This window comes from Miscanthus floridulus, chromosome 8 (assembly GCF_019320115.1).
Source record: "Miscanthus floridulus cultivar M001 chromosome 8, ASM1932011v1, whole genome shotgun sequence".
Classification (NCBI taxonomy): Eukaryota; Viridiplantae; Streptophyta; class Magnoliopsida; order Poales; family Poaceae; genus Miscanthus; species Miscanthus floridulus.
In genome coordinates this window covers 23,358,879-23,372,862 of record NC_089587.1, presented here as the reverse complement: position 1 = coordinate 23,372,862, position 13,984 = coordinate 23,358,879, and the positions used below count along the sequence as shown (strand labels likewise).

General features: G+C 41.7%; 1 pseudogene; it reads right to left on the bottom strand.

Moving 5' to 3' along the window:
* Nucleotides 1-5,859: 5,859 nt before the first annotated feature.
* LOC136468697 (uncharacterized) lies at nt 5,860-6,553 on the bottom strand (annotated as a pseudogene).
* Nucleotides 6,554-13,984: the final 7,431 nt, after the last annotated feature.

Below are 13,984 nucleotides of genomic sequence, written 5' to 3'. Positions count from 1 at the left end.
GGTTGTAGATGTCTTCGTTTATCACAAACATTGTAAATCCCGTAGTAGCACTGTGGTATGAACCTTGTAGCTTGAACATTAATGCTAAATGTTTGGTGGTAAAGCTGGGAACTATACCACCATTGATAGCTGCAAGATGAAGTTCCCAAGGTCGAGCTTGTGACCATAAATCAAGCACTGTCGGGAGATACCCAAGATTATCATAAAAATAATAAATAATATATGACTAACATAAAAAAAACTTTTAATAAAAGCAAGAACAGGTTGTCAGCTTAGTATGAACCTTCGGGTATTCTTGCCCGCTAACCATCATGATGCTCCTTGGTGATGAAACAAACTCAAAAAGAGATTCCAACCTTACACACTTGACTTTTACGCAAAAGTCCAAGTGTGGAGGAGAATGGTGAGAACATCGCTACACATTTCATTTATACCAAGGGCTACCTAGGTTTGATGATGTTAGCTCTACCTTGCTATAAAAAAATTTATTATAAAAAATGATGATAAAAAAATGTTCACCAACTCCATTACTAATTTTTGCCTCCATATGATGTTGTTCATGCTTTCTTTGTTTATGACATATGCACTTGTTGAGATGTATTCTCGCGAGTTACATCCATAGGCTTTTTAAATTAAGCATGGTGCTTAGGTTAAAATAGCCTTCTTTAATCAAAGTTTGACATGGTGTTGAATTTTAATTAATGAACTTGAGTTATTGTTTTCATAATCAATGAAAGTGAATACTATGATGGAGATATACCAAGGCCTATTTTACTCTACAACTTTACCTTAGCCTTGCTTGAGTACAAAAAGTCTGGTGAACAAACAAAAAAATAATAAACATAATAAATGAATAGATAATAATAATAATAAAATAAATAATAATAATAATAGTGATTAATAAATTTAGGCTCCACGGTGTACAAGCCAGTAGAGCCCTTGCTTGTTTTTGTTTCTTTGTTGAAAAATAAAGCAGGTACAAAATAAGTGTGGAAGAGATCTCTCAAGCACAGCAAACGCACATTCGAGATCTCCCACCAACATGTTGCACAACATCGAATGGTACATCATGCAGAAGGACAAGACAGATAGCTCAGAGAGGATTGGTTGTACCTTTTGGTTTAGCCAAACCACCTCTGATTCCCCTTAACTCCTTCCTCTACAACGTTGGTTTGTGCAACTCAACTCTCCTAAGTTTTGAAGTTTAAAACTAAACAAATTTAAAAATGCAAAACAATAATGCTTCATCTCCATGCTATCCTTGAGTTAAGTTTGCATACTCTTTATTCCTTGCTAAAAATCCTATAACTTGTGAACAAATCATCATAGGGACCCCATGTTATCTAAGTAATTGAAGTATGTGATATAGTAGGATGAAAAAGAACCTTGCTCTCTCATGTGAAGAACTTGGGATTTACTTTACAAAATCAAAATTTGAATAGCATGCTCCTCAATGATATGCAAATTCCTATCAAAGCCATATCTAGTGTTTAGAACATAAAACCTCCAAAAGTATGCTACTTATTCCTGCATTGAGTTTTGTCAAGTCTTGTTGACCCATGTTGAGAAAGTTATCATGCCCCCAAGATCAAGGTCACGTACACCCACATACATAAGCTATTCCTACACTAGGAATACGCTAAAACATGCATCTATCCACCAAAATTCTACTCCTACACTAGGAGTAGACAAAAACATGTCTTAGAAATAAATACTCCATGTTCTACAAATAGTGATCTCTCTCTCAATATGTGGTTTAAGAGACATGTGCTATGCAAAAGTATTGAGAAAAAAAGGGACACATGAAGGTCTCAAGGTATTGAAAAAAATAGGGACACATGAAGGTTCCAAAGAAAAAAAAATGGACACATGAAGGTCCAAGTATATAAAAAATGATGAGCACATGAAGGCTCATGTGAAAAAACAAGAAAGAGAAAGAAGATAGCCATGTTCTCAAAACAAAACTTATGAGAGAGATCACTCATATCAAGGAGTATAGTATAGGTATAAACTTTGTTTTATCCACACACTTGCACTTCTTGATCTAAGGGTATGACATCTTTTCTCCTTGATACAAGATTTGACTTAATAAAATACGCAGAGTAAGTATGCCTTCATATCTTTCCCTACCCAAAAGGTCCATATAAGCTTTCTAGAAGTAGGAAAGAAAGAAGGCAACACTATGATATGCCTTGGTGAGGAACCAAACACAAATGTGAGCGATCTGAGAGAATCATTTGAGGAGCTAAGCTATGTTTACATTTTCAAATTCAAATGAAACCCCAAGTTTCTAAACTGATTGATGCAAGGGGATTTGAATCCATGTTGTTCCATTATTCAATCACTCAAGATAATGTGGTAGACACTCTAAAAGTTCACAAGTGCAGGTGAAGCTTAGAATAACTTGTATGTAGATGTAATATCAAGGAGATGATCCATCTTAGTCCTTAACTTTACTCAAGGATGAGCAAAGGGCTAAGTGTGGGGGAGCTTGTTGGGGGTCCTTAACTCACATTTCTTACCGCCAATCTAGATATAAAAGAGGAGAAATTAATAAACTTAAGCATATATACCTTTACTATTGACCTAGTTCCATATGTATTTGGAGATTATGATTTTAGAGGACATAAACACGAATACATGGGAAAATACACCAAAAGGCGCATTCCAACAAGGCGTAAAGCTGATTTGCGCAAGGAAATAAAGAAGAAGGCCCAACCTACCCAAAGAATTTGGGCGAAGCACCCACTTGGGCTTGATCTAGGATCATCTAGAGACCCACTAGACAAAAATTGGGCCGAGAGGGCACAGTGGTGGTGTGGTAGCACCAATGGTGCGGCCGCACCCCAACTGGCTCCTCTCGAGCCCAAATTTCACAGGTCACCTCCCACCGACGTTGCAAAGGCCAGGTTTAATGCATCTTGAGGTCGGTTTGGTACCTTCCATGAGGAAAGGAAGCATTTTCCAAAGAGCCCCCTCCTCTCCACCAATAAAAGGAGGCTCTCTCCCCCCTCATTTCAACAACACACAAGAGAAGAGCACAAGAGCAAGAGAAGAGCAACACCATTCATGGGCTTAGGCCCTAGCTAGTTCTAGTAAAGAAGTTAGGGAGAGATGTGAGGGAGAGTTCAGGGAAGAAGTGCCAGACTTGTCGGTAACCTTCTTCTGCTTGTACCTCGGCGAACACAAGCTTTGTACCTTGACGGGTATTTTAGTAAGTGTACGTGGTTCCTTTGGTTATAAAGTCTTTGAGTAGTTGGGCTATACTTTTACTTGTTCGTGGGTTTGTCATCCGTCGCCATGGCGGATGCTCTAATAGAGGGCTCCTGATAAAGACGGATAACCCTGATCGACGTTAGAGTAGTAGTCGATAGCGTAGACGTGGTGTCTAGGTTAGAGGCTACCTTTGTTTGCCTTGTACCCTTTGGTTGAGGGGTAGGCGGCAGGTGGTGATAGCCCTGTTCGTCCCTCGTAATCCCCCACATTTGAGTATGGCGTAGAGCTATAGGCCGGCCTCGCCTGGTAGACCAGGTGTGATCCGGTGCCCGAAGTAAGCAAGTAATAGTAGAGTTTATATATCCTTAGACCCTAAGCCATAGGAATCCATCTCTACCCTCATCAAGCTATTCTTGTGTTGTCCTTGGACGAATTACCTAGAAGAAACACCTCTGTTCCCTATGGAAAATATGATACCCTGAATACTTTCGGGTGAAAGCTACAACGGTAATTCCATGCGCTTGCGGAATCTTTCTGTTTGCGTTAAGAAATACCAACAACAGGTTTCTCCATTTTGCACCTGAGCTGAGGAAAAGGACCTAAAACTCCCTTAGGTTGTCTTTCCACCAAAAGGAGCCTTTTTTGGTGCTTCCTGGGTGCTTGACATTAGAGTAGTGTTTTTCCACACAAGTGAGACCCAGGGTATGTCTATTTCTATTGAAGAATTTGTCTACATTTTTCAGCATCAGGGCTTTATTGTGTTTTTTTCTTCAAATTTATAACTTCGAGTTCTACTTCATCCTTGGGAGGCAAACTAGTTCCCATGCTGCTTTTGTGGGTTTCTTAGAGTTGATATTTGCCCCGCCCCTCTAGAGTCACGGTTTTCTAAACTTGTCTAATTGCTTGATGACAAACTTTGGTAAGGCAAGAGCACTTAGGTGGAAGGTGGGTAATGCATTAAGGACAACATTTGTCATTTCCAGCTTGCCAGCTTGGGAGAGGAAAGTTGAGGTGTTGGCTAGCCTTCTTTCACATCTTTGACTTCGGTAGGACAAGAGGCAAGCCCAGATAGGTGAAGGGGAGGGAGCCTTTAGCACAACTAGCAAGATGTTGAACTTTATTATCTTAATGTGATTGTCGAGAAGCAGATTTGGATAACTGGATCCCACTGATCGTGTCCTCTAGTATTATATAAGTTACAATTGTGATTGCCGAGAATATATATAAGCGACAATTATGAAATTAAAGGACATGATCGGTGGGATCCAGTTATCCAAATCTACTTCTTGGATTTTTTTTTCTTATTGATTGATGAAGATGGTGCTTGCGGAATGGGATGAATGCTCTATAACAAGAATAAGAGTGATTTGCATAATTTTACACATACAAAACACAACAGAATTAACTTCTGGGGATCATCAAGGAAAAATAAAAAGAGCATAAACAAGCTCAAAATTAAAGTTGGATAACCCTGGATTCTCACACAACCCTAAATTAAACCCTCCCGCCTCTCGTCCGTTGATCTCCAGCTGTTCACCCGGCTCCTACTCTTCATGGCCAACTCCATCTTCCTCTGACTGTGCTCCACCACCTCCGGGACCTTGTGTTTAAGGATGGATGCGAATGTCTAGATATATGTATCCATTTTAGTGTAAATATGGATATCTGTATTCGTATTCGATTTAAATATGAGTTTAAATGGATATATCAGCATTCGTTTTCAAAGATTGTTCTCTATTCGATTCCACATCCGTATCTGACAAAAATGTGAAATATATGCTATTATCCGCATCCGCGAAGTACAAATTATTTTGAAACCATCTAAATCTTATTATTATGACCAATTTACTAAGTAAATGAAAATTTTTAATATAATAGATGATATGTATCATTATTTAAAAGTTATCTATGGTTAACGTAATTTTAATATTATTAATGGTATATAAATCTTAAGTTTAATTAATTTAAATATGGATAATCATATTAATTATTATTTTATTTATATACTTCTATAATATTATTTTATTTATTTAAATTCAGTAATTAATATATATTATCTACAATTTTCTTATATTTTACATATTTATTATTGAAACACTGATTAACATATTTTGTTTTTTGTAGTCGTCTTTATCCCCGGTGTTAGAGCATCTCCATGAGTATTTCTAAATCTCACTCTCTAAATTATCATTTAAAGAGCCATTTGTATAAAAATCGTTTTCTATATTTTTTTCACTCTCTAACAGTTTTTCCATATCTCATGCGCACTCTGGAGAGCCATTCTCATCTTCTATATTTGGCTAGCGAAAAATCTGGGATAGAAGATGGCTATATTTGAATGACAATTTATAGAAGCTGTTGGAGAGTAGTTTTTCACCAAAATCTCTATTTCTAGTATTTAGGAAGAATACGAAGAGTCTCTTGAAGATGCTCTTATATACCTATATTTTAAATCCCTTCATCCATTATAATTATATTATACTATGAAACTATCAATAAGCAAATAGATACATATTATCTTCAAAATCAAAGTAAATATCCGAATTCGAAATATCCCTTTTACATTAGTATGCGATATCCACGTTCGTATTAAAATTTGAATTAAAATATGGTAAATAATGGTATTCGAATCCGTATCCGTCCCTACTTGCGTTGCCGCGTCACGTCATCAGCTTCTGCTATGCATCCCTTGTATGCGCTCCTGGGTGTTTGCGCTTTGCATCGCCTGTCGGCTGTCGTCTCCTCGTTCCTGACGCGATCGTCGCCATGGCCAGGGAACGCCAGGAGGCATCTTCTTCGGGTTGGGAGTGGGACACCCCATGTCTGAGATCCTGGCGGCTTGCTTGATATCTCCTGCTTTGAACCAGTGTCGTCTCAGGGGCAGGGCCTCCGCGGACGCATCCCGTGACGGAGCGGCGGCGGCCACCTCGTGCTCATCAAGCGATATCTGCAGCAGCGTGCCCAGGGCGGCTTCCAGGGACGCCCTCCACCCGCTCACGACGGCGCGCGCGAGGCCGCACACCCTCCCGCACTCGTGCCCCAGCAGGCCGCCGACGGCCTTGACGATGTCGGTGGTCGTCAGCATGACCGGCGTCACCGGGACCACCCGCAGCGTCTCGAGCGCCTCGGCCATCGCCACGTCGAGCAGCCAGCAGAGCTCCTCCGCTCGGCCGTCGTCGTCAGAGGCGTTGCAGAGCAACTCCACGATGTCGCCTCTCACCTGCCGGTACTTGTCCCGGGAGCAGCCCTCGGGAGCGGCGGCCTCGATGCAGGCGTCGATGGCGCCGAACGCAGCGAAGAAGGGCTTCCACCGCCGGAGTGGGCTCTTATCTGCCATCGATCACGTACCGCGGCGGCGGCGCTGTGCGCTTGATAGGCAATTAATAGCTCAAAGTTGCAATTCAAATGATTTCAATGAATAATATATATATATATATATATATATATATATATATATATATATATATATATATATATATATATAGAAGGAAAAAATATAAACATACTTGAACCGTCTCTATTCATAACACAAACCTTTGTGTTTTGTTTTGGCAAGCACTGCAGTAATAAATTCCGGAAATCTTCTGGTCAAAACGCTCAGACCAGAGTCGCGTGCCGAACGGCGCCTGCCACCACTGTTGCGTGAGCCACAATGTTATCGGGTGGGCTGTAACATCTTAGATGTTAAAAAGCAACTAAAATTTGACCATAAGCATCATCAGCATATCACTAAGTGTCATGTCATTGTGCATTTTAAGTTTCAATTGTTGCATTCATATGTTGCATATATGGTATTTCTTTTGTTGCATGAAATGTTATTAATAATAGTGATTAAGAAACTTTGTGAATTTCTATATGTGAATTTGCTTAAACAAGTAAAATTTTGTTAAAACAAACTTTGTAGTGATTAATGTGTACTTTAATGTGGAATCATAAGTTGGTGGTGTTTCTAAATCAAACATGTTGAATTGGAGCTTCAAAAACTGTATTTAATATTGCCTTTCCCTCGGCATTTTTGGCTGTGTTGGAAACCAGTTATTAAGTTCATTATTTGGAGAATTATTAAACCAATTTTCATAAATAAAAGTTGAGTAACTTTGCTGCTATGAACTGGTATGATGTTTAGGATTTGATAATATGTAATTAGTTGCAGTGTTTGATTAATGGTTGTCCCCTAATTAATTGCTCAAAGTAGCTTACTCAAAATTGTTTCAAAACCTGAAACTGAATCCTGTTTTTCAGTTTCATTGTACCCGAGTTTCCCATTCAAAATCTCTCCAATCTTTGATCCTTTGATGTTAGTTCCTTAAGCAAATATGGATATCAATGATGGAGGGACAACTTTGATTAAGTCTGTTGATCAAGTTGTTCTGCAAAATCGTGAGAGAAAGAGATAGAAAGATGGCGTTTCATTCGGGTCCTGTAGCATGTCGACAGCATGACACGCAGGTGCTTGCCGCCGTGGTCGCCGAGCTCCTTCGCGCCGCTTCTGGACCGAGGCACGCAGCTGCTTGCCTGGTGATGGTCAAGCAGCTGCTGTCGAATTCTCCTGCCTCGCCCTCATCTTCTTAACGCGACGAAGCCGGCCGTTCTCCCTTTTCTCCTCATCCCGCTCGCCGCCGTTCTTCTCTGCGCGTCGGAGCAATTCGTCAACACCGCCGCGTCCCTATCCAATTCCTTGCGTACGCCGCTTCGCCGTGTCCTTGCGCTTTCCCCTGACCCGCTCGCGCCAACCCTCGCCAGCGAAATCGGCCGCAGCGCCAGTTGCCGCCGCGATCACCCCGCCATCGCCACCGCGCACACCTCACCATGGCCAGCCCGCTCCAGTGAGCTTCTCGATCAATTAGCTGCAATTATGAGTTCTCCGTGATGCCTTGGTTCTCACCAGCGTGACCGTTGATCGATTCTCCTCCAGGTCGGGTCGGAACGCCGCCCTCGCCGCCGGTCCGAGCCGCCGCATCCGCCCTCACCGACGGCAGCCGCCTCCGTCGCGTCTCCACCTCAGCTGAGTAGTCTATCAGGTTCGTTGTGAGGCCCTGGAGCTATCTGACGCCTCAATTTAATCTCTACCGGCTTGTCGTGTCCGGCGCGTCACAGCCGCTCCGCCGTGGCCGCCATGGCCGGCGTCGAGCTCGCCATGAAACCCTAGCTGCCCAGTTAGCACCCTAGATCGATGTGCGGGTCATCCCGAGCACGTAGGTGCAAGCCGCGTCGCCGGAGGTCTCGCCGGCGGCGAGAACCCGCCGGTCAGCGCTAGGAGCCCGCCAGAGTTGACCCGGGCCCGCTGTCAGTGAGCGCGGGTAGGCGGGAGCTCAGTAAAAAGGTTTTCTTCGGTTTTATCTTTTTCAGAAATGGATTAAATGTGCTGATTCTTGTTAAATTCATAGTAAAATATAGGAATATGATAAAAATCATGAAAATATTTGTGTAGCCTCTTCATGATGTGCTCTATCTAACAAAAATATGATTTGGTGGAAATCAGTAGTTTTTACACGCTTTAAAATTATATCTTTTAATTAATAAATGCACTTTCCATTATTTTTATAGGCTAAAATAATTAACCTTTGTGGGTAACCGCTGCATTAATCCACCTAAATCGAGTGTCGACCACTTGACCCCTCAATTTAAGCAAACCAACAACGAGGTTCTTAGGAGCGCACGTAGCAACTCCTCTTTAGGATCAGTTCGAGAGAGAGAATACATCACAATAGTGCATAGATCACATTACAAGTTCCAAGCATTAAAGTTTACAAGTCTAGGTTCACACACTTAATTCATCACACGGTCATACATTGCAATCTACATCAAATTCTAGCAGAAGTCTTTCAACATAACATAGTTCATGATAATGGATACATGGGTGTGCCACAGCCTTATATGTACAGAACACAAGATCCTTCACCACTCCTGATCCGACGAGGGGTCGGGAGCATAGAAGTATCCATGCACAGGAACTATGGTACCTGTAAAACTTAAGATCTCACAGGGTGAGTACTCGAGTGTACTCCGCAGGACTTACCCAATAAAATAAATAAGGATTATGTATTTGGGTAGTAGCGTATTTGGGTAGTAGCAAGGAATGCGTATCTTTGCATAAAAGCATTTATATTGTAAAGTAAAGGTGATCTATGAGGTAGCAGTTATTAAGCATAGCAACGGTAATCAAGTTAAGCAATAATAAGCGGGAACTTGATCTTCCACGAGTCCTAATATCCAAGCCCAACTCTAGTCAGTATCTAGAAGTAGAACTTATTGCTTTCAATGTTTATACTCTGCAGAGGGGTATAAGTTAACCCCACTCGAAACAAGGGATATCACCCATAAGACCTATCGGTACAGAAGGGATATCTCGATGTCTTGACCTTTCCCTAACCTAGCCAAGATGTCCGACGAAAGGTTCGGCTACGATGCCTGATCAATGTCCTAGACATTCTCGACCAACGCCATCCCCCTTGCCAGTTTCACGGATAAGCTAGTCGCAACCAATTACTTGGCTTGTCACCCCCATTGGAGACAAATGGTTTGTACAGTTTTATGTTTGTACTCACTACCATGGATACACAGTCCTTAACCGGTAAGCAAGCTATGTCATCCAAGAATCCCCATCTTGGCATGACCATACCCCTTGCCGACCAAAGCTCATACCATAACCAAGTAGAACTAATGTTGATCCCTTCCCAAGGTGTTGCTTAGTGGATTATCATCCTATCATCATGTGAATAATGAGAAACCCATCATTAGCTCGACTTCTAAGATCTAAGCATGGTTTGTTAAACAAGACATGTTTGGTTGATTGGTGTGGTGATATATGGATAAGGCTTGACATAGGTAATTCCCTTCCCGGTTTACTAGTCATATGGTAACAAAGCAATGCAGTAGATAAACATAGTTCATTATGCATTTGTAAAGCATAGGGATGCATAGGGGCCTGCCTTGAATGTCGTTGCTAGGCTCGAGGACTTCTTCCTCCTGAGGCTCCTCCTCAATAGGTTCTTTAGGAATCGGGTCACCTATACATGCATGATGCTTGATGAGTGAAATGCGTAAAGTACATGCTCATGCTATGCAATGATTCTTAGTTGTTTATGCTTTAGTGACACATGAGTGAGTGCATAGTCAGACACTAGTTATCTATTGATTGGTTACTATTGGGTAGTATGGTGTGGATGTCGGATGGTCCGGTGGTTACTGGGACTCAGTGGGATATTGGCTCTCTAATCCATCGGACTCTCTGAACTAGGATCAGAATCTCCGGTATGAAGTCTGTGCTCTCGGGAATCTCTCTATGTAAGAGGTGATCCTATCGAAAGGTTCCATCAACTGTAGCAGACCATCCATCAGATCAGGTCTATAGGGTGCTGTGGCTACTAAGGGTTCAGGCTCCATCGGATACCCCGTACGAGTGACAGTTCATCCGTAGGAACTGGCTACTCTTGGGTTTCTAGTTTATAATTCAGCGAACACTCCGGAATATCGACAGACGCTCCGTTGTACCAAAACTATGATCTAGGTTCTCTGGACACTTCTGTCTCGGGCGTATAACTCATCGGATGGTCTGGTGTAGTGATAGACACTCCGGTGGGTTATAGACGTGTTTTGTGCAAGTGAGCAGTAAGACATTCAGTACTGACAGACACTCCACTGGTGATGTTGGACCCTCCATCGATACTGACAGTGAACACCTCATAGTAACTCGAGTTCCAACTCTTCATCCATGGTGCTTACATGTGTAAACCATCTTTAGGGTAGACTACTAGGGTTCTATAGAACATATCTAGCTAGTTAGTTCTAACTACATTGGGTGCAAACTAACTTTAGGCCACAAATCGATGTTTCTTAGGTTTTGGCTCCTAAAGACACAATCCTAGGTTTGACTTGGTTAAATCCTTACCAAGGGTTGCAAACACAAGGTACCAAGCTCTCCAAGAAGATGGAGCAGCTAGAGCTCCTCCTTGGTAACTCAAAACCTTCTTCTTCTTGCCTCCTTCTCCTCCTAGCTCCTTATGGCAAGGGTGAGAGGGCTCCTCCCCCTTCTAACCCCTATCTCTTGTGGATGACGGCCTCTAGGTGATCCCTATGGCCATCTCTTGCTGCTTCCAAGCGCCAATCCCTTCTCCTTTCTCCTCCCTTACTTCTCTTCCTTGCTTGAGTGTGAGAGAGAGTAGAGAGATGAACTAGAGAGAGAGAGTGGGAGTGTAAGAGTGAGTGAGTGAGCTGGTGGACTCTCTGCCTTGGTGTGTCCATGAGATGGATAGCTATGGTGAAGTGTGGGACCCAATGATTCACAAAGTGACACCTCACATTTCTACATGGGACGATCCTATCGAACAATCTGTCATGATGGTGGACTCTCTGGTGGTGTCGGGTTACTGACGGACAGCGTGCTAGCGAACTGGTAGATAACCCAGTGGTGCTGCAGATTCTCCACAAATTCAACGGTGAGCAGTTTAATGCAGCATTCAGTTTCTAACTATTTGATTTCAAATGCAAAGATGCTCATGATGTTGATGCTCACAAGGGTGTCAAGACCAGGTCGTGACAACCTTTAATCATGAAACTTTTTGTGTATGCTTTATATGCTTAGTCCTGCCTTCATAAAATTAATAATTTTAATGTATCCACTTAATTGCATGCTTTAATTATTAATTAATAATTACCAGAATAATTAGGATAAATCATAAAATGACTTTGGTGTGTTTTATACTTTGATTGTAGACCTTGGAACACCAAAACCCTTGTTTAATTACTTGTTTGATATGCTTTGAATCAACTTGTTTATATAATAAATTAAAATGGTTTATTTAATAATTAGTTTAGTTTTATAAGTTTCTTATAATGATCGTGAGTTTTGATGAATGTTAATCACTTCTTGTTGGACCATGCTAGTATAATTCTTTTCATAATAGACAACTAATATACTTGATATGTTAACTAACTAAAATGCTTTTATGATAATGAACTCGGTTCTTTGTTGAAGGAAAGTTGTACTCAACTTTCTTAACCTTGTTTAACTTCTGTCATGCATTTGAATGCCTCTCATCATGCATCATTGCATGTAGTCCATCTTGTTAAGCAAGCATCCTTTATTACGTGTAGTACATCCAAGAGTGAGAAGATTTGTGTTGATCAAGTTTTGGAGAAGGTCCATCCACCCATGGTGTTGATGCCAAGTTAACCTCTAGATCTTTCTGTGGATTCTAACCTCCTCTACAACGCAGGCAAGCCCTAGAGCATAAACCCTTCTCTAGTATTTTCAAATCTTTATTACACTTTAAGTCTTGTGAGATGTGCATTAAGTAATTAGGAGTTGGTTGAATACCGTTGCTGCATGATTACCTTGATATTCAGGTATCCTTAGTCGTACCCTGTTAGTCTGTGTAGGTCGTTTACCCTAATGCTTAGTAATGCTTAGACTTCAATAGAAGTCGAATGATGGTTTCATCGTTCGAGAGAAACATGTTTACCTTGCTCTTCTCAGCTCTGTTTATGAGTTGTGGTAATACCATGATAAGGTTAATATTAAATTGAGACTAGATGGGACACGGGTTATGTCTTTGGTGGTTAAGCCAACAGGGTTGTCTAGTCGTGCTTGTCCTATCTGTGTTGATTGAGGACCGTTTGTTGTAGGCCACCCTTTGGCCAAGACCTTGCAATACTGGCCACATACTCCGATAAGCCTAATATCTTAGCTATTCCATTATGTGAAAAGACAACTGCGCACTGGGCGTGGGAGATGGTGAGAGTAGCGTGTACACATCCTGTGAATCCGTCACGGACGAACGACGCAGGGAGGTGGAGTACTGTGCTCTCGGGTAGCGTAGACCGGTTCACGTTTTGGAGGATCCAAGTGAAGGTTGATATATGTAGGTCTTGGACCTGCATATGTCATGTGGTAAGGAAATCCTAGCTGGGCCTAATCGATTCGAATCGTCGTGCTCCTCGGTTATGAGGACTTTACCCTCTGACCATACATCGTAGTTAATCAATAGAACATGGTTACTTATGGATAAGAGATGAACATGAGATGAGATGAGTAATGAAGTGATTGATTTAGATCAGGTGTGAACTGGATACTAATAATGAAGTAATACCTAGCTAAAACATTAAAAGTAAGGATCCACTGGTAGTAAGCTTTTTCTGCTAAAGTTGCTTCTTGCTTTAAACTTTTCTTTAGGCTTGCATACCCTTGGAGTCTTTTCTTTTTAGTCGGGTAAGACTTGTTGAGTACCCTCAAGTACTCAAAGTTTGTTAACCCCTGTTGCAGGATCTGACTCGTGCTGCTAATTGAGGTCATGTTAGTGGACGCGACATGATCTGGACATCTCTTCTACCTTAGATGCTTCACCTAAGTCGCTTCCGTAATTATACTTACATTTTGAAACTTAAGTTAAGTTTGACTTGAACATATTTTCTAAACTAATGTTATACTCTGATGTAAGATATTTTGTATCAATTATTGTAATGTTGTGGTAACTCCATTGTTGATGTATGAGTTGTAAAATATGGATGATTCGGGGTTCTCTGAGGACACCCGACAGACTACCAAAGTAATCTGGCTTTTGTGTGCAGCAGTCAGAGGTATTTAAGACAATGATAGGTGCACGTGCGCCATATAATTTGGGTGGTTCTGCCACATGGGCCCGAACAGGCCCATCAGCATCCTCAACGGTCGCACCACCACCCGTGTCTGTGTCGGCATCCGCATCTCCGGCGCCCGCGTCCGTCTGGCTCTCTGTCTCCCTCGTCTCTATCTCCGACACTCGTGCCC